Source organism: Equus quagga, chromosome 10, assembly GCF_021613505.1.
Source record: "Equus quagga isolate Etosha38 chromosome 10, UCLA_HA_Equagga_1.0, whole genome shotgun sequence".
In the NCBI taxonomy this organism is placed as follows: Eukaryota; Metazoa; Chordata; class Mammalia; order Perissodactyla; family Equidae; genus Equus; species Equus quagga.
In genome coordinates, this window is record NC_060276.1 from 52,023,255 (window position 1) to 52,045,763 (window position 22,509).

General features: G+C 35.4%; 1 pseudogene; it reads right to left on the reverse strand.

Annotated features, from left to right (window-relative positions):
- Window positions 1-21,379: 21,379 nt before the first annotated feature.
- LOC124245448 (tubulin alpha chain-like) overlaps window positions 21,380-22,509 on the reverse strand; it is a 69,196-nt pseudogene continuing 68,066 nt past the window's right edge.

Below are 22,509 nucleotides of genomic sequence, written 5' to 3' on the forward strand. Positions count from 1 at the left end.
AATAAAGAGGGAGAGGCAAAAAGTGTCAATTGTAAAAGATTGGATGATGAGCACTGATCAAGAATGACTATCTGAACGATACAGTTCATATTGGTGTACCATCCCCTAGGGACTGTGGTCTTACTATGACAAAGATCACAAAATAAGAGATTTTAAGGAAAGTCTGCATATGTGCAATTCTGGAGAAGTTACAGTGGTTATTGAAGAGAAAATGTCCACATAGGGAATATTCGAAATTTATGTGGGGAAAATATGTTAATATTGAAGTATAGCTGAACTGTGGTTCATGTGCATCTCTATGAGCAAAGCTGTAATAAAGATGAGTTAAATAGGAAGAATAAAAAGAGTAAAATTCAAAGACGAAGATGCTCCTATCAAAAGCAAGAGAAAGTTAAGATTTTTGTCTGAGCAGTATATATAATATTCCTTATTAGCAGCAGATCCAGGTGGACATAATAAACAAACCCAATTCTCTGCAAAACGCTTGGTTAGTAAATGCTGACTAGGAACTCAAGATCATGTAAGGAAACTTCATGCGTTAACCCGTCAGTACTCATTAAAACTTTATGATGAAATCATGTGCCGTGTGATCGGCCACAAGCCTGGAAGAGAGTAGGTGTTAATTTTCTCTACTGCTTATCTGTTTAGCTGGTTCTAATCTCTGAAGAGACTACAGTATCCCAGAGTAAGGGGCAGCATCCAGGCAGGCAAGATGTGTGGAATTGTTGGTACAAAGCTTCTGGTAAATGCTGGATTGCCACACACAATACTGAACCAATTTTCCTTTTGCTTGTCTTCTAGGATAAAGGAGCCAAGAAAATTAAAAATTAGATTTCCTATCCCCCCTTTAATTGTATGTTTTTCATATTTAACCAAGCAGGTGGCCTACTAAGGACTTCAAATGAGAAATTAAGCCAATTCATCGGTTAAATGACTTTTCTGAAGATACAGTGGCAGACGCATTCTTGTTCTGTGGCAGCAGTGACGGAGGTGCTAGTGTTTGCTAGACCACTATATTTGTTGATGCTGAGCAATGATTGCATCTGACTTCTGGTTTAATAGTTTTCCTGATTATAAAAGAGGTAGGGTAGATCTTAAATAAGTGGTGGTGGTAACAGCAATAGCAAATCTCTTGCTAGGCCAGTTTTGAGTTGTGGATCTTGCATCTCTTTCTGGAAGTTCTGTATAAAATCTGCTTCTTCAACTCTTGCAAGTATTTGCAACTCATTTTTTGTCCTTTAATAAGTAGTATTTTACTCAATCTAGTGAGACTTGATTGTGTTTTCTATATCTAAACTGTGGCCTTTGCAGAATGAATGTGTCACGAAGCTCCATGTGGACAGGAGCTATACCTGATTTTTATCCTGATTGTATATCCAAATGTCTGACATCATTCCTAGCAGCAGTAGGCACTTAATAAATGTGTTGAATGAATGAATAAATTGGTGGATAGATGGATGAATAAATATGAAAGCACAAAATATGGCAGGGATACCCAAAACTAAACATACCTTTAGGGAAAATATATTTTTTAAAAAGTGACATTTTGTTCTATTTGACCAATTTGTGCTATTCTATGTGCTTTGCATGTATTTACTCATTTAATCCTCATCAGATTTTATGAGCTGGGTAAGATACATAAAAACAGATATTGTGTTATTTTTGTCTGATCACTAAGAATAGAACATTTCTTAATACAGTGTTTTTTATTGAGATATATTTGACATGCAACCTTGTGTAATTTCAAGGTGTACACCACATTCATTTGATACATTTCTATTTCGACATGATTGCTATTGTAGTGTTAGCTAACACCTCTATCACATCATATAGTTATTTCTTCTAGTGTTGGGAACAATTAAGATCTAGTCTCTTAGCAAGTTTAATGTTTATAATGCAATTTTGTTGTTTATAATCACTGTACTGTGTATTGGGTCTCCAGGATTTAATTTTCTAGTTGCAAGAATGTAACTTTAAACAACATTTCTCCCATTCCGTTACCCCGCCAGTCTCTGGTAACCACCGTTTTCCTCTCTACATTTGCAATTTCATTTTTTTTAGATTCCACATACAAGAGATATCATATTGTATTTGTATTTCTCTGTCTGAGTTATCTCACTTAGCATGATGTCCTCAAGGTCCATCCATGTTGTTCCAAATGTCAGAATTTCCCTTTTTCTTGTGGCCGAACAATATTCCATTGTCTATACACACCGTATCTTATTTATCTGTTCACCAAATAACAATTAGGTTGTTTCCATATCTTGGCTATTCTGAATAATGCTGCAATAAATATAGGAGTGCATATGTCTCTTCAGTAACCTGTTTTTATTTCCTTTGGATGTATACCCAGAAATGGAATTGCTGGATTGTATTGTAGTTCTATTTTTGATTTTCTGAGGAAGCTCCGTACTGTTTTCCATAGTGGCTGAACCAGTTTCCAGTCCCGCCGGGAGTACACAATGGTTCCCTTTTCTACACCTTCTGGCCAATACTTCTTTTTTGTCTTCTTGATAATTGACATTCTTATATGTGTGAGGTGATATCTCATCATGGTTTTGATTTGTATTCCCTTGATGATTTAGTGATGTTGAGCACTTTTCCATGAACTTGTTGGAAATTTGGATGTCTTCTTTGGAAAAATGTCTATTTAGTTCTTTTGCCCATTTTTTAATCAGATTATTATATTTTTATTATTGAGTTGTATGAGTTCTTTTTATATTTTGGATATTAACCCCTTATCTGGTACACGGTTTGCAAATATTTTCTCCCATTCTGTAAGGCACCTTTCCATTTTGTCGATTGTTTCTTTTGCTGTGCAGAAGCTTTTAAGTTTGATGTCATCTCACTTGTTGATTTTTTTCTTTTGCTGTTTGTGCTTTTAGTGTCATATCCAAAAAATCATTGGTAAGATCAGTGTTGAGGAACTTCTTGCCTATGTTTTCTTCTAGGAGTTTTATGCTTTCAGGTCTTATGTTTAAGTCTTCGATCCATTTTCAGTTATTTTTTGTGAGTGGTGTGAGATGGGGTCCAATTTTAGTTTTCTGCACGTACTGATCCAGTTTTCCCAACAAAATCTGTTGAAAAGAGTATCCTTTCCCCACTGCATGTTCTTGGCCCCCTTATCTAATATTAGTTGACCATATATGTGGAAGTTTAATTCTGGGCTCTCCATTCTGTCCCGTTGGTCTATTTTTATGCCAGTACCATACTACTTTTAATTACTATAATTTTGTAGTATAGTTTAACTCAGGACGTGTTGCTTCAGTTTTGTTCTGTTTCTTGATTGCTTTGGCAAATACAAATTTTAGGATTTTTTTTTATTTCTGTGAAAGATGCCATTGGAATTTTGACACAGATTACATTGAATGTATAGATTGGGTGGCATGGACATTTTGACAAAAATAACTTCCAATCTATGAACATGGGCTGTTTTTCCATTTGTTTATGTCTTTAATTTCCTTTAACAAAGTCTTATAGTTATCGTTGTACAGATCTTTCCCTTCCTCGGTTCAATTTATTCTGGAGTATTTTATTGTATTTAATGCTATTATAAATGGGATGATTTTCTTTATTCCTTTTTTCAGATGTTTCATTGTTGGTACAGAGAAAAGTAACTGATTTCTGTGTATTGATTTTATATCCTGCAACATTACTGAATTCATTGATTAGTTCTAACAGTTTTTTAGTTAAGTCTTCGGGATTTTCAGTATATAAGATCCTAGCTACAGCAAATAGTAATAATTCTACTTCTTTCTTTCTGATATGGATGCCTTTGATTTCTTTGTCTTGCCTGATTGCTCTAGCTAGGAATTCCAGGACTATGTTGAATAAGAATGGAGAGAATGGCCACCCTTGTCATGTTCCCGATCTTAGAGAAAGAGCTTTTAATTTTTCTCTGTTGAGTAAAATGTTAGCTATGGGTTTGTACTGTATGGCCTTTCTTATGTTGATGTATGTTCTCTCTCTTTCATTATAGTAATGTGGTATGTCATATTTATTGATTTACATGTGTTGAGCCATCCTTGCATCATAGGGATAATTCCCACTCGGTCATGGTGTATAATTCTTTTAGTGAGTTCTTAGAATTTGGTTTGCTGATATTTTGTTGAGAATTTTTGCATCCATGTTCATCAGAGATATTGGTCTATAGTTTTCTTTTCTTGTAGATTCCTTATCTGGCTTTGGTATCAGGGTAATTCTGATCTTGTAGAGTGAGTTTGGAAGTATTCCCTTCTCTTTGATATTTTGGAAGAGTTTGAGAAGGATTGGTGTTAATTCTTTTTTAAATATTTGGTAGAATTCCCCATGAAGCCATCTGATCCTTGGATGTTTTGTGTTGGAAGATTTTTTATTACTGATTCAATCTACTTACTTGTTGTTGGCCCGTTCAGATTTTCTATTTCTTCCTGGTTCAGTCTTGGTCAGTTGTATGATTCTAGGAATTTATCCACTTAGTATAGTTTATCTAATTTGTTGATGTATAATTGTTCATGGTAGTCTCTTATGATCCTATGTGTTTCTGTAATGTTAGTTATTATTTCTCCTCTTTCATTTCTGATTTTATTTATTTGACCCTTTTCTTCTTTTTTTTTGAGGAAGATTAGCCCTGAGCTAACATCTGCCACCAATCCTCCTTTTTTTTTGCTGAGAAAGATTGGCACTGAGCTAACATCCGTGCCCATCTTCCCCTATTTTATGTGTGGGACTCCTGCCAGAGCACAGCTTGATAAGCAGTGCCTGTGTCCACACCCAGGATCAGAACTGGCGAACCCCAGGCTGCCAAAGTGCAAGGTGCGAACTTAACGGCTGTGCCACTGGGCTGGCCTCCAAGTCTTCTCTTTTTTTCTTAATTTCATTAAGGTTTGCCAATTTTGTTTATCTTTTTGAAAAACCAGGTTTTAGTTTCATTGATCTTTTCCATTGTTTTTCTGATCTCTTTTCATTTTTTTCCAATTTAATCTTTATTATTCCTTACCTTCTGCTAGCTTTGGGCTTAATTTGCTCTGCTTTGAGTCCCTTGATGTGTAAAGTTAGATTTTTATTTGTGATCTTTCTAATTTTTTCTATATGTGTTTATCATATAAACTTCCCTCTTAGAACTGCTTTTGCAGCATCGCATAGCTTCTGATAAGTTGTGTTACTATTTTCATTTGTCTTGATATTTTCTTTGATTTTCACTTTAATTTCTTCTTTGACACATTGGTTGTTCAAGAGTGTATGTTTAGTTTTCACACATTTGAAGATTATCCATCTTTCCTCATACTGATTTATAGTTTTATAACATTGCAGTCAGATAAGATACTTGGTATGATTTCCATCTTCTTAAATTTTCTAAGACTTGTTTTGTGTCCTATTATATGATCTATCTTGGAGAATGTTCTTCATGCACTTGAGAACAATGTATATTCTGCTGCTGTTGGATGAAATATTCTATATAAGTCTATTAGGTTCATTTAGTCTAATGTATGGTTCAAGCCCATCATTTCCTTTTTGATTATCTGTCTGGATGATCTATCCATTGTTGAAAGTAGGGTATTGAAGTCTTCTATTATTAATATATTGTTGTCTGTTTCTTCCTTAATATCTGTCAGTATTTGCTTAATATATTTACATCCTCCATTGTTGGGTACATATTTATGGATGTTAGATCTTCTTGGTGGATTGATTCTTTTATCATTTTATAATGACCTTCCTTGTCTCTTGTTACTATTTTTTGCATAAAGTCTATTTTTGTCTGATATAAGTATAGTTACTTCTGCCTTCTTTAGTTTCCACTATCATGGAATATCTTTTTCCATCCCTTCAGTTTAAATCTATGTGCATCCTTTAATCTGAAACGGGTCTCTTGTAGAAGGCATAAGTTTGGTCTTGTTTTTTTGTTTTTGTTTTTTTTTTATCCATCCAACTACTCTGCTTTTTGATTGGTGGATTCATTCCATTTACACTTGGAGTGACTATTCATATATATAGAATTACTAATACCATCTTATTAATTGTTTTCTGGTTGTTTCTATTTCCATTGTTTCTTTTTCTCTCTGTCTTCGCCTACTTTCATAAATTGGTTAATTTCCATGATGGTATGCTTTGTTTCCTCTTTCTTTGCCTTTTGTGGATCTACTCTAGGTTTTTATCTTGTAATTACCTTGTGAATTACATGAAACAGCCTGTAGATAAAACAGTCCATTTTAGGCTGATAGCCACTTATCTTCAAATGCCTATAAAGACTCTACCCTTTTACTCTTCCCTATTATATTTTATATGTTTATCTCTTTTTATATTTGTATTTGTTAACAATTCATTGTAGCTATAGTTATTTTTATTACTCTTTTCCTATAACTTTTATACTATAGTTCAGTGGTGAACACATCATTCTAATATAGCATTACAGTTTTCTAATTCTGGCTGTCTATTTTTCACCTTTATGAGTGTGTTCTCATGTTGTACTTTCAAGGGTTTTCATGTTGCTGATCAGTGTCTTTTTATTTCAGCTTGAAGAACTCCTTTTAGCATTTCTTGTGAGGCAGGTCCAGTGGTGGTAAACTCCCTCAGCGTTTGTTTGTCTGGGAAAGCCTTTATTTATCCTTCATATCTGAAGGATAACTTTGCCAGAAAATGTAATCTTGGCTGGCAATTTTTATCGTTCAACACTTTGACTATGTTATTTCACTGTCTCCTGGCTTGTAGAGTTTTTGCTGAGAAATCTGCTCATAGCCTAAAGGGAGTTCCTTTTGTAGGTTACGTTTTTCCCCTGGCTGACTTTAAAATTCCTTCTTTATTATTAATTTTTGAGTTTGATTATAATGTGTCTTGGACAAGATTTTTTTTTTTACATTGAATTGATAGGGTATTCTATTAGTTTCATAGACTAGTATGTCCAAGTCCTTCTCCAGGTTTGGGAAGTTCACACCTATTATTTGCTTAAATAAGCTTTCTTCCCCCTTCTCATTCGCTTCTCATTCTGGAACCCAAATTGTTTAGATATTTGACTTTCTGATGGAATCTAATAGCTCTCATAGGTTTTCTTTACTTTTTTAAAATCTTAGTTCCTGCTCCTCTTCTAATTGTATTGTTTTTATATTCCTGTGCTCCAAGTTATTTATTCTTTCTTCCATGTGGTCTACCCTGCTACAGATGGTCTATATTGCATTCTTCATCTCATTCACTGAATTCTTCTGCTCCAGAATTTCTGTTCTTTTGCGGAATTTCAATCTCTTTAGTAGAGAACTCATTCTGTTCATTAATTTTATTCATGAGATTATTGAAATGTCTTTTGAGTTTTCTTGCAGCTCATTGAATTTCTTCATAACAGCTATTTAGAATGTTTTATCACTTAGATCACAGTATACCATGCCTTTGAGTTCACTTGCTGGAGAATTATCATTTTATTTTTGTGATATCATATTTCTTTGATTTTCATATTGTTTGTGCCTCTGCACTTCTGCTTTTGCATTTGAAGTAGCACATACCTTCTTAACTAAGCTTGATGTGTTCTCCGATTCTTAGAATTCACCAGGCTGACTATTAAAAATCTTTCTTTTGTATTCCAGAAGGTGGCACTATAGCTCAATTTTGTGATTTCTCCCTTGCCCACCAACCATGGCCTACTTTGTGAGCATACTGCCTGTCTACCAGATCTTGTTCTCATGAAGTCACTCTGGAGCATGCACAAGGAATTGGCAGCAGAGTGGAGGGTGGTGTGGGTCGAGCACTCAGTGTATTTGGGGCACCTGGTAGGGAAATCCCTATGGGTGGCACTCCCAGAAGCACGTAGGTAGAATTTCTGCTGTGCAATCTCTTCAAGGCTGTTTGAAATTCTTATCTGCCTCTTTCTCAATATCCTCTCTGCCCTCAGTTGCAGAGCTCACACCTTAGTACTCCAGGTGCAAGTGGAGAGAAATGGGTTTCCCCCAGTGGGGTAGTTGGGCTTTTTCTCACCACCTTCGTCTTTCCCTGTGGAAAAGGTTGCCTTCACCAGATAAAACAGCCCCAATCAGTGACTTCTTGAGAGTGTGGCATTGCCAGGAAAGATTCTCTTACCATTTACGCTGTAACCAAACTCATATATTTTCTTTCTGTATTTTTTTCTTGAATGATGTGTTGGATTCTTCCTTTTGGAATGCTAAACTTCTGAAAGTCCTCTCATAGGTGAATGCTTACCCAAATCAGTATTTACCTAATTCTCACCAAACAGTGGTAGGACGAGTCCAAAGGGTGTCCCTGGTTTCTCTGATTCTGCAGCCCATATGGGGTTTTTTTCTATCTCCTATTGGCTGCTCTGATGGGCAAGATTCCTCTTGTGTCCTTTGGAACAAGGTGCAAAGTCTGGGAGCTCTCACACAGGCATTATTGCTCCTATATGGATGTCTAATTTGTTGATTTAAAAGGAGCATAAAAGAAGGAACATCTTATGCTACCATGTTGCTGACATACTTCCTTAATATGGTGTTTTAGTTGTCAATATGCTCTTCAGTTGTGTTTTTCTATAGTTACCTAGGAGAAAATGTATGCTTCTGTTTCTTTTATACTATGCATAAGAACATCACACAGAGATTTATTTAAGGTAGCAGCTGTAATAATTCAAGTGATTTACCCTTTTTTTTAAACAAATAATATACAAATGTCCAACTTTTCTGAATAAGCCCAGTAGGACAAGATGTGTTAGATGCTCAGTTTATACATATTAAGCAAATTATCTGATATTTTGGCTAAATGTTTTAACTTTATTTTTTGGCTTTATTTTATCCTAAAAGGTATAATTCCATACATTAAACATATATGAGATCAATGGTTTTTGGCAATCTAAAAATTTCAACTCTAAGTCTCCCTTACAGTAAAATAGAAATATTATATTCATTTTCTGCAAAATAAATATGTTAAAGCACTAGTTACATATTAACATACCAGTGGTTTATGTCAAATGTTAATATTTTTCAATGTTTCCAGTGCAGTTATATAAATGGATAAATAAACTGCAATGTATTCCTATTAAATTCAAAAGTTATACATTTTGTCATTGTATCTCTTGATTTCCTTTCTCTATAGTTTAGTCCAATAAGTTTTCAGAAACTAAACTAGAATCCTGCAAGGAGATTAGTTCTGCTTTCTGTATCTTTCTCAACCATATATTCCCTCCAAATTTTGACTATAGCCTTATTTTCCTGGGTTGAAGATGATGAAGTAGTCCTCAAATCTCTCATTTCCATCATTCTCAGCAGATGGCCTCAATTTCTTATTTACAAGGAAAAGGGAAGTAAACAGAATATAACATCTTAAACTTCTACCAAACAAGTCCATCTACTTATATCTGTGTCCACCCTATCCTTTATTTCTATTAAAATAAAGGTATAGCTTTTCTTCTAACTCTGTCAATTTTGATTTTGGTTCCTGTCTCCATTTGCCTTCTTAGAACCTCACACTATCTTGTTTTGTCATCTCTCCTCAGTGTACTTAACCTCTTTCCTTCAACTAGATTCTTCTCATCAGCTTTTTTACTTCCTCACGTTGTTCGAATCAAACAACAATAAAGCCACACAAACAAAAAAGAAACAATTACCCCCCCTCTACCTGATGTGTCCTCCAGTTAACACTACCTTCACTTTCACAGGAAAACTTTTGGAACAAGTTGTTTAGGCCACAACAACCATTATATCCAAGAATCTATTTTCATGTATGCACCTTTTTTTTTTCTTTTGGAAGGAGGGGTGTTGGGGGCAGAAGTTCTATACACATTTTCAATTTAGACTGTGACACATAATATTTTCAGAAATAATTTGTTTCAACTTTATTGCCTCTTCATCCCTCCATATGTTCTATGTTTTAACTAACCCGTATTAATTGTGTTTCCCATATATGCTGCATTGCTCCCTCAGCCAAAATGCCAACTCTGCACTTCTCTGTCTCTTAAATTATACTTGTTCTTCAAGAACAGCTCAAACGTCACATCTTAATTGGGGACTAACCAAATTACCTTTGGTCCAAATTAATTTCACTTTTCACCTTTAAATGCCTATTCTAACACACTTCATTTTGATTTGTATTTACTACTTAATATTAATTGTTTAAAATTTTTATTCATAAGATATCGGTAATTCTCTGATTTACAAAACCATGCCAAGTTCAGCCTAGTTTCTGCCTAGCACAAGCACAGTGTGTTACACAAATGTTGAATAAAACATTTTGCGTGAATTGAGAGTTTTACAAGGAAGGAAGGACATTGGTTATACAGTGATAGACCTCTCTAGAAAATCCTTGAATGCATTTTGCTTCAGATATAGGCATGGATTGTATCTGAATAAAATTTGATGTCTACTCCCTCTATAAGATACAGAAAAGGTAATTGGGGAATGGGTTTGAAAAATCAAAATAATCACATTACTCTCTGAACCAAGAAATACATAGTCATAAAAATTAGAAATCAAAATATCAGCTGGATTAGAGAGGCTGGATTGGAGAATGCAGCATGGATTTGCAGTCTGATCTAACTTGTGTCTTCCCAATCAATAGAACTTGTCTACTGAATTTTACACCAAGAGTCAGGATGAATGAAAGGTCAGTAGCACAGGGGCCCAGACCACCAGCCTCTGTAAGCTTACCAAACAAGGAATCAGAGACGATACACATGACAATCAACCCAAAAGAGAGAGCTAAGTATAGGCTGAGCTCATGAGATGAGCTATTCATATTTGGTCAACTTACCCTCTGACACTTTACTTCCTAGAAGCTGTTCGAAAGCTCCCTTGCACCTTCAAAACTTCTTAGAATAGTCCCTTGAGGTCAAATTCTTGTCTTGTGAAAACGGATAAGAAAAACTTTTGTTGTTGTTATTATTATTGTTTTTCTTTTTTAATAAATCCATTTAAGCCATTAAGTTATGCCAGATAACAAAATCACAAAACACTGTTAAGACTTTATATAAAGCATATGTTATTATTGTATTATTTTAGGCATTGTGTGAGACTGATAAAATATTTTGGAGCAGAGGAACTCATGATGCTCTTCCACTTAAACCATATAGATAGCAGCCTACTTCACCTACATAGAAGAATTCCCCTCCATGCAAGCAAGGGTTCTTTGATTCTATTATTGTAGAATCCATACTCAAAAAGGTTTGGTAGCAAAATGTTTAATTGCCATAAAATTTATTATCTCATATATTAAGGGGATTTTAAAAATACATTTTAAAAAAGTCTTCAAGACAACAGAATCAAAGGAAAAAAACTTCTAATTTTGCCATAAATATTCACCCAAATAGATATTTAGTTGTATTTAAATATATATCCACCAATTCTTATAATGATTTGAGGAGATTGAGCTTTATGTAATTTTAATTCCTGGGGTAGAGACAATGAAATAACACAGCTTCCATAAAACTACACATTCTCTCACTACCTCATTAAGCAAAGTATCAGAGACTCCACAGCCAGATTGCCCTGGCCACATCAGAGGGAGGAAATAAATCAAAGTGTAATGCTATCTCTATGCTGAGTAGATTCACACTTAAATTTTTCCACTAGAATAATAGAAAGATTCAAAAAGAACAGATTCTGTTGTAAAACATCCTCACCAATGGCAATATCCTAATTGGGAAACTGGAAAGCATATACTGAAGAATTTGTACTGTGACCTGGCTCTCTGGAGAATGCTTCTCCTTCCGATTGGGGATTGCTTTTTATAGCCTAAGAAAATAAGGAAAAGGGAAACATACGTCCATGAGCAAATTTTGGAAAATACTATGTAACTTGTAATATAGCCCCAAGATTCAAATGAGAGTGATATTTTATAAGATAGATTAAAATATTTCATAAAAGAATGAAAACTTAGAAGAGAGTTATAAAACAATTACATCAGATGGAAGGTTATTGCTTTAGGTAAATACATCAAAGTGGATCCAAGGCAGAACAGAAATCAAATGTTATAAAAATAACAATAATGATAATAATGATAATTTAACAACAAATGATTTATTCATTATTCATGCAATGAAGCAGAAGGCAATATCTGATAGTCTTGTTTCTCGTTCTTTTTTAATGGAATTACTATAAAGGGGCAGTGGTACACAAAGTTTAAGACTATGAGTCCTGTAGTCAGACTACCAAGGTTTGAAACTCTGTTCCCTTGCTTTCTTACAAAATATATCGTTGGTAAATTTATGTAACCTATGTATCACTTTGCTCACTCATGAAATGGGAAGAATAATCTTTTCAACATAGCGATGCTGTTAAAATTAAATGAGTTGATTTTGGTAATATGTTTAAAGCAGTCCCTAACACATGGTAAACACTCAATAAATGTTAGCTTAAAAATATAAACTTCTCAATTGACTTTACACATTTATCAATGGAATGTTATAAAGGGTCAGCAAAATTGTTTAGTTATCAATTTTGTCTCAATTTTTCTTACCTTTATTCTTTGTTTCTGTATGTAATATCTCTAAGGCTGATGACCATCTTATTGAAAAGAAGGAACACATTTTATTTCCACAATACCTAGTACAGTGTCTGTTGCTAGTTTGTTCCTCTGGAAAATAGACAATGAAATGAAGTTGGAAGTATACAAGGTTTATTGCAGAGTCATACACGTGGCAGGAAAAGTGGAGGAAGTAAGACTAGGTAGGGGAAATTATCAGACAAAAGCCTCTGCCAGGCAATGTGTAGCTCCAGAGCAAAGATAACTCATTATAGGAATCCCATGTTGGATGGAAATGATGAGGTTCTTGTACCACTCTCTTACTCTGCCATTAGCAGGCACCACTCGAAGAAGAGCATGTTAGCTTGAGAGCTTAGGTGGAGGCTGCAGGAGTTATTGGGGGAAACTGTCAGTTAACCACACTCCTCACAGCTGGGCAGCAAGGACTTTTTGTATGGGGAGCTGAGCAGCGCATCATCCTGTCTGCCATAATGCCTGACACATAATATATATTTTATATAGTTTATATGTATGTGCTGAGTAAGTGACAGACTGACTGGTCATATAACTTTTTTGAAGGACATATAGTGAGTGAAGGGTAGACCCATAACATAAACTTAAATGTTCTGACTCTAATGATCATGATTTTAACTACTATCCTTTAAAACATTGGCAAACAAGGAAAAAAATATTCTACATGAAATACAGTGAAGACTGCTGGTGGCAGTGTTGTTTATAATTTAAGGCTCAAATTCAATCTGATTGGGTTCAAATTCTGATTCTATCACTTACTAAATCTGTGACCCTGGGCAAGTTACTTAACTTTTCTCAGTATTTGTATAATAAGTAATATCCATCATTATCTTTGTTACTCATAACTTCTTTAGAATAATAACTTACACTTACTGTTTACTAAGTACCAAGCACCCACTTTTTTCTCTGTCTGTTTCCGTCTGTCTCTTTCTGTATATAGATAGTCAGATTGATAGATAGACAGATATGTCCTTACAACAACTATATAATGTAGACATACACTTATCACAAATCTACAGATAAGAAAACAGGCACAGAGATGTTATATAATTGTACAAGTTCTCATGGTTCTCATAATGGGAAGTGGTGGAGTATATTTTCATAAACACTGCTTGTATGGAGGTTTTTTAAAAAACTTGAAGAAACAATGGGATATTTTTGATATTGTACAATCAGCTAGTCCTGCAATATGTTCAGAGTAGAAGTGAATCACACTAATTTCTTGCAAATCAGTTTAGTTTGTATAGGTGACAAATTTCTAACCATGCTGCTGTAACCAAAGGTATAACACTATAGCAACATTGTAGAAATAATTGCTACTTGATAAAAAGTGCTGATAAAACAAAATCTAAAACTTTAAATTGCAGAAACAAAGTCTAAAACTTTTAATTGATGAATATCTTTCAAGAGTAGAGGCTTACTTATAAGCTCGTAAGCGTATTTATAAGTTAGTAGAGGCTTATTACAAATAATTTAATAAAACATGTTTAAAAATTATTCTCATTAAATGAGATTTTTTTTTATGTATCAGCCTATATAGAACCTGCCTGGTCTATAGTTACATAGCAACTACATTGTTTTCTGTAAGTAAATTTTAAATGAAGATGCAAATATATTTTATTGAGTTAAATATATAGACATTCTCATTTTACTTATATTTAGAATAATTAAGTTTTTAGCAAATATATATTTGTGTGTGGCATGCAGCTGATCTTGAGCTCTGTTCCTGTCCAACTATCACAAATTCTCAATTAAAGAGGCATGGATTAGCAATATTTGTTATACTTACCCATGTTAAAACTGTCAGACTATGAGTTTCTTCTGAAATAAAAATGTATCTTATTCATAAGTGTGTGATGTATTTCACTTAAAACATTTTGTTTTTTATAAGGATACTTAAGAGATATTGGTTGAATTAAATGTAAGTTGGACTGGATGTTGTAACTGAGATTCACAATGATTTATTGTGCCAGCTTGATGATATCTACCAGTTAGTATATTATCTACAAGCCCCAGACTGTGGAATTAATTGGAATGATGCGCGCATAAACATCTATTCAGACCTTTGCTCATTTTTTTTTAAAGTTGAGGTATTTTTCTTATTATTGTTGAGTTGTAATAGTGCGTTATATATTCTAGATACAAATCTTTTATCAGCTATGTGTTTTCCAAATGTTTTCTCCCAGTCTGTGGGTTACCTATTGGGTTTCTTGGTTGTGCTCTTTGAAGTACAAATGTTTTTACTTTGCATAAAGCTCAATTTATCTATGTTAATCATTTCTTGCTTGTGCTTTTAGTATTATATCTTAGAAACCATTGCCTATTAGAAATTCATGAAGATATACACCTAAGTCTTCTTCTGAGTTTTTTCGTGTGTTTGTTTTTGTTTTTTTGCTTTTAGCTCTTATATTTAGATAGTTAATCCATTTTGAGTTCATTTTTGTATATGTTCTCAGTTAGTCCACTTTCACTCTTATGTATGTGGATATCCACTTTAATTTGGCCCATTTGTTAAAAAAGACTTTTGTTTCTTCGTTGGTTTGTCTTGGGGTAATTTTCAAAATTCAATTAAATATAAGTGTGAGAATTTATTTCTGGATTCTCAGTTCTATTCCATTGACCTATAGGTCTATCATATTCCAGTACCATAATGTTTTGATTACTGTAGCTTTGTGATTAGTTTTGAAATCAGGCCGTGTGAATTCCTAAATGTTGTTCTTCTTTTGCTAGATTGTTTTGGTTAATATTTGTTCCTTTCGTGTTGATATGATTGTCATAATCAATTGTCAATTTCTGCAAAAAATCCTAGCTGAGACTTTGATAGAGATTATGTTTAATCTGCAGATCAATTTGGGGAGGATTATGAGCTTAATGATATTAAGTTTCTTGATCCATGAACATGGGATGTCTTTCCATTTATTTAGGTCGTTCAAGTTTTACATTTCTTTGTAAAATATATTTCAAAGTATTTTAGGCTTTGATGCTATTTTAAATAAAATTGTGTTCTTAACTTAATTTTCATATTTTCACTGCTAGAGTATAAATTGCAATTGATTTTTGTATATTGCTCATGTGTTCTTCAAAATTACTGAACTTATTAGTTCTAGTAATTTTTACATGAACTTCTTAGGAATTTCTATATCCCAGATCATGTGATTTTCAAACAGATAATTTTACTTCCTCCTTTCCAGTCTAAATGACTTTTATTTCTTTTCCTTGCCACATTGCCCTGATTAGAACATCCAGCACAATGTTGAATAGACATGGTGAGACTGGTAATCCTTGTTTTGTTCTTGATCTTGGGGGAGGAGCATTTCATGTTTAACTATTAAGTATGATGTTAGCTCTATACCTTTTATATATGCTCTTTATATGGTTGATTAAATTTTCTTCTATTCCAGCTTTTTTAGTTATTTTATCATGAGAAGGTGTTGGATTTTCTCATATATACTTTCTCCATCTAGTGAGATGATCATGCACTGTCATTGTTGTCTTGCTCTTTAATAATTTGATATGGCATATTAGATTGGTCAATGGTAAGATGTCAAACCAACATTGCTTTTGTTGGATATGTCCCATTTGGTCATTATTTGCAAATCTTTCTTTATATTGCAAGATTTGATTATTTAGTATTTTGTTGAGGATATTTGTGTCTATATTCATAAGAGATATTAGCCTGTTCATTTCTTTTCTTATTATGACTTGGTCTGGTTTTAGAATCAGGATAATGTTGATCTCACATAATAAATTGGGCAGCGTTCTTTCCTTTTCATTTCTATAAGAGTTTGTGAAGATGAGGCTGGCCCTGTGGCCCAGTGGTTAAGTACAGCACACTCTGCTCTGGTGGCCTGGGTTTGGTTCCCGGGTGCAGACCTACACCACTTGTTGGCAGCCATGCTGTGGTGGCAACCCACATATGAAATAAAGGAAGATTGGCACAGATGTTAGCTCAGGGTGAATCTTCCTCAGAAAAAAAACGAAAGAATTTGTGAAGAGTTATTAAATTTTTAAAAAATATTTTGGTACAATTCACCAAAAAAGTGATAAAAGTGATCTAGGTTTAAGTTTTTGATTACTGATTCATTGTCTTCACTTGTTATAGGTCTATTTAGGTTTTCTATTTCTTCTTCAGCCAGTTTCAGTAGTTTGTGTCTTTCTAGAAATTTGTTCAGTTCAACTAAATTATCTAACTTGTTGTCATATAGTAATTTATAGTATTTCTTTATAACATTTTTAAATTTTCTTTATGGTAAGTAGTAATGGTCCTCTTTCATTTCTGATTTTAGTAATTGGTACCTTCTTTTGTGTGTGTGTGTCTTTTGTGTGAGCAAAATTTAATCAATTTTGTTGTTTGCTATTGTTTTTTAGTCCTTATTTCATTAATGTTCATACTAGTCTTTATTATTTTATTCCTTCTGCTTGCCTTGGGTTTACCTTGCTCTTCTTTGTGTAGTTGCTTAAGGTAAAAGGTCACATTATTGATTTCATATATTTCTTCTTCTTTTTATATAGGAGTTTGCAGCAATAAATTTCCCTTGAAGCACTGCTTTAAGTTCCTCTCATAAGATTTAGTGTGTTGTGTTCTTTTTTTTACTCATCCCAATGTAATTTCTGATCTCCCTTTAGGTGTCTTCTTTACCTCTTGCTTATTGAAGATTGTGTTATATAATTTCTACATATTTATGAAGTTCCAAAATTTCTTTTTGTTATTTATTTCTAATTTTGCCTCATTATGGTTGAGAAAATATTATGTCTCTAATTTTTTAAATGCAAGATAATGTTCCATGTGTGAATGAGAATATGTATTTTGTTGTTACATAGAGTGTTCAAAAAATGTCTATTAGGTCTAGCTGGTGTACACTATTGTTCGAATATTTATTTCCTTGTTAATCTACTAGTCACAGAATAACTAGTTCTTCTATCCATTAATAAATGTCAGGTATTGAAGTCTGCCACTATTATTGAATTTTGTATTACTCCTTCCAGTTCTTCTAGTCTTGCTTCATGTATTTTGGGACACTCTTCTTAGGTGTATGTATGTTATAATTGTTATTCTGATGGATTAATACTTTTATCATTGTAAAATATCCATCTTCATCTCTAAAAATATTTTTGATTTAAAATATGTTTTGCCTCAGTAATATAGACACTTCAGCTTTTTAATTTTGTTGCTTTCTGATATATCCTTTCCCTTCCTTTTATTTTCAATCTATATTTATCACTGAATCTAAATTGTATCTCCTGTAGAAAGCATATAGTTGCAACTTATTTTATATCTAATGTGCCCATCTCTGACTTTTAACTGGATTGTTTAATTCATTCACATTTAGTGTTAATATTGATATATTTGGAAATATGCCTGCCATATTACTTTTTGTTTTCTATATGTCTCATTTCTTTTTTTCCCCTATTCTCCTTTAATGCTTTTATTTTCATTAAACCAATATTTTTTAGTATAATATTTTAGTACTTTTAATGGTTTTTCTTCACTATATTTTTAAACTGTTTTTTCGGTAGTTGCACTAGGGGTACGTATATATCTTAATTTATCAGCATCTCCTTCAGAGTTCGACTAACTTAATTCTAGTGGGAGATAGAAATGTCACTCCTGTATAACTTTATCCCCTTTCCCCTTTTTGTGCTATTATCAATATACATAGTGTCAGGAACTCAGCAGATATGGGAGAGAAAGCTGAGTTTCCAGATGTCATAGTAGCTGATTAAAGCAGCTATGAGCCAAAATGAAAGTAACAGTAAAGCCTTTCATCACTTCCTACAATGATATAAGCAAAAGTCTAAAACCAGAGAAAGCATCAACTCCCCAATATCATTTCTTCCCCTGGAGCAACATATCAGTTGACTGTTAAGAAGATCAGCATAAACATGGAGGTGGTCTCACTGTTGAAGGTGCCCAAACAAAAAGCTTCAGATGTTTTGTGAACTCTGGGGTTGGGGGAGCAGTGAAAGGGAAGGGCTAGGAGTGAAAAAGTGATGAGTACTTAGTCAGGATGGGAAAAAGTATCTTCAACGTTTCCTTCTCCTCCCTTCATAAGGAGGCTTCAGCAGAGGTACCTGAAGAGGCCCTTGGCCAAAGGGCTCAGATAAAGACACCTAGGAATGAAGTCAATAGGCATAAGAGAATGACTGGCTAGAAGGGCCTGAGTCCTTGATTGCAACTCCCTTAAAATACTGTAATGTACTGGCTGTGTACTAAGTCTTATGTGAAGAGGGCGGCTCTCCTCAATGAGGCCTATCAGGTAAAACTTTTGTAATTGCCTGTGGTTGGGTCTGAAAAATCACCCAAATGTTTTTGGCTAGGAACCAGAGTCCTCAACTTTACCTCTTGATTTTTCCAGACTTCAGCAAGAAACATACTATCCCATCACAGACCCAAATGAGTTGGACTTTAAGGGGTTGTGACAAAAACCAGGTAATTAGTCTGAAGCAACAGTGTACTAGGGCGATGATCAAGATCTCTCCAAATTAGATGAGCAGGCTTTCCTGGAGGATTGAATGTAATCATGAGTCCCAATAGTTACCAAGGAAAAGATGTCCCATAGCCCATTAAAGTTTATTTTAGGAAGCCAGGAGGCTTCCTCTTTAAGTTTTTTTGTGTGATTTCTTTTCCCTGGCCTAAGGCATCAATTTAGGCACAGTACAACTCTGGCCAGTAAATTGATGCTGACCTGAATGTCTTCCAGGTCTGAGGCAGTGTCACAATAGGGTACAAATATAAGAAGTACTATCCCAGAGGGCACATGCGATCTCTCCATTTGGAAACAAAGAATTTGCAATGTCATGGCACTCCAAACAGGGCATATGTTTAACAGGCAGTTAGGTTAACAGGGCTCTCAATGCGGCCTCCCATCGTGGCCTTCTGCTCTAAGGTTTCTAGTCTACTCCATATAATTCCGCTTAGTCCTCGGTTCCAAATGACCTGATTGAGACAGTCAGCTCCAAACAGTTTTATTTATCTGTGATATCAGTTTGTTGGCTTCCTGACTATAGATGACATGTGAAGATGTTTCGAGTGGAAAGTGCAGGAGCTGAGGCCATCCTCTGCTGTCTCATAGTTAGCACTGTCAAGTGCGATTATTGTCTCAGCAGTATGAATCCAAAGCACTCACAGTAGCTTGGAAAATGGTACTGGGGGTTTTTCTTCAAAATGAGACAAAAGCTTTTAAGAACATTTCTAATAAACAAAGATCATTTATGTCCTCTCCTGTTCTCTATACCTCCTTAGATGCTAGGTTTTAGGTTTTTATTGTTTTTGTTATTATCAATGTGTTCCATTTAGTAGTTAAAACTACATTTTAAAAAATATCTCCTATTTTAATCCAGTCTCTGTCTAGAAGTGTTATATGCAAAAGGAATAAAAGCGTTTTTACAGAAAGACATTTTTATATAAATATATCAAGTTTAAGAATTAGCATAAATCTTAAATTTTTAAAACATTTTAAAATGGATTTACATAATCTCTTATCCATCGCTGTTTAATAGTTATCTTAATTTTTCTTCTATCTGGGTCTTCAAAAAGAGGTCAAAGGCAATGGAAGGCCCTTGCAGGGACCCCATAGAGACTAAAACGTCAAAAATTGTGAAGGAAGGATGTACAATTTCAGGAAGCAGACAGACCATCTGATCAAACGTGGCACAGATGAGAAACACCCTTTTAAGGGATCGCTATATTGAGGCTCCAGATTCCTTGCTTGAGATCTGTAGTCCAGACTGGGGTTGTCTTGTCTCCTTCCACCAGCCACTTAAGCTTGTTCTTTAATTTTCTATTAAAATGCTCAATCACCCCTGTGGCTTTCGGGCTGATATGGAACATAGAGAGTCCATCATATGCCCCGTCATTGGGCCAACTGATGTGTAGCTTGGACAACAAATCCAGGGCCATTACCAAACACAATGTGCTCAAGAAGCCTAAAGAGGGACTAAATGTCTTGTAGGGCTTGGATTTTGTGGCCTATGTCAGTGGAACATATGGAGATGGCTAGGCCAAACCTGAAAAATTGTCAACTACCGGCAGAATCCAGTGAGACCCTCTGAATAGGACAAGAGGACCAACATGAAACTACTTGCCAAGAATGTCCTGGCCCACTGGCTCAGGAATCTGTCCCTGTGCAATGTATTGAGCCTTGGCTGGAATCTGGCAGACAAAACAGGCCTTTCCATGTTGTTCTGGGATTTTTTTGAGGATAATGGCATTCCATACATGTAGGCCCAGTCTAGGATGGTGTCGGAATTCCCATGGGCCATCTTCTCACAGATCCAGGAGACGATCAGTTGCATATTTACTTGCTCTGGGGAAGAAGACAGTTTAGTCTCAAAATTTAGTTGACAAACATAGTCTTATTATTGGTTTGGTTATATTTCTCCTTTTCAGTGTAGAGAACTCTCTGGTGAGCATCCACATGGGTTATAAAAAGCTTTTTAATAGCAGAACTCATTTTTATCCAAATGTATTTTCCCTATACGGTGGTTCGCTTTATATATCATGTCAAGGCTTGCCAGTGACCGGATCAAATGGCCAGGTTATTTGCTATAGCCCATGAGGCAGGTAGGTTTAAAGTCTTCCACATACTTCTCTACAATGGCCCTAACTGTAGCAGTTCTTGTAAAGGCGTATGGGGAAAAGCTAGCAGAGGCATACATAGACATTTTGTTTGTTTGTGTTGAGGAAGATTAGCCCTCAGCTAACACCAGCTGCCAATCCTTTTTTTTTTTTTTTTTTGCTGAGGAAGATTGGCTCTGACATCCATGCCCATCTTCCTCTATTTTATATGTGGGACACCACCTTGGTATGGCTTGACAAGCAGTACATAGGTCCACGTCCAGGATCCAAACCGGTGACCCCAGGCCCCCGAAGTGGAGCACACGAACTTAACTGCTGTACCACCAGGCTGTCCTTGATATTTTTTTTAATACAGAAACTTTAATTGTAAGCAACTTGAACCCAGCCGTGCTGAAGGGTGGCAAGAGAGAGTGAAACAGAGGAATGCCTGCCACATTCTCCTATTCTGTATTCTTCCCCTTTTTCTGCTTCTGCTTCCACAGAATTCACATTCACCTCTTTGTAATCTTTCTCCAGAGCTGCCAGGTCCTCCCAGGCCTCAGAGAACTTCCCTTCATCCATGCCTTCCACCATGTACCGATGCTCAACGGCTTGATTTGTGTACAAGAGATCAAACTTATGGTCCAGGTGGGCCCAGGCCTCAGTGATAGTGGTGGAGTTGCTCAGCAGGAACACAGACTGCTACACTTTGGCCAGGTCTCCACTAGGGACCATAGTCGGGGGCTGGTAGCTGATGCCTACCTTAAATCCAGTGGGCACCAATCTACAGTCTGGATGGTGTACTTGGACTTGATGGTGGTGATGGCCACATTGGGATCTTTCAGGAACATGTGCCCCTGTACAACACGTAGCAGGCCATGTACTTGCCATGGCAAGGGTAACACTTGACCATCTAGTTGGCTGGCTTAAAGCAGGTATTGGTGATCTCAGCCATGAACAGCTTCTCGTGGTAAGCCTTCTTGGCTGAGTTGACCAGGGCATAGGTGGATAGGGAGAAGTGGATGCGAGCGGATGTGACCAGGTCAGTCTGGAATTCTGTCAGTTTGACATTCAGGGCCCATTGAATTGCAGGGAGGTCAAGATGGAGGACAGGATATGCCAAGTCACTCAATTGAGGTTGGTGTACGTGGTCCATATCAACACTAATAATACATATTGTTGTAGGGACCCAACGAGACACACCTATATTTAGGCTTGGACAAAAGTCTGTATAGTGGTGGTTTCAGACCCAAAACCAGAGAGATTTATTTGTTTTTCCCTCATCTTTATGCTAGGGATTGTAGTGATCACAGTCACCTGTGCACTGGCATCTACGAAGACCCAAGAAGTACAATTCTCTTTTTTCTTCCTTGTCATGTGGCCTCTGGTCCTTCCTTGGGACTAAGGAACATTGACCTAACACATAATATTGTTTTTTTTCTGAAAGCTGAGGGGTCTAGGCAGAAGACCCAAAAGCTGGCAGGATCCTCTGCCTAACACCAGGCCCATAG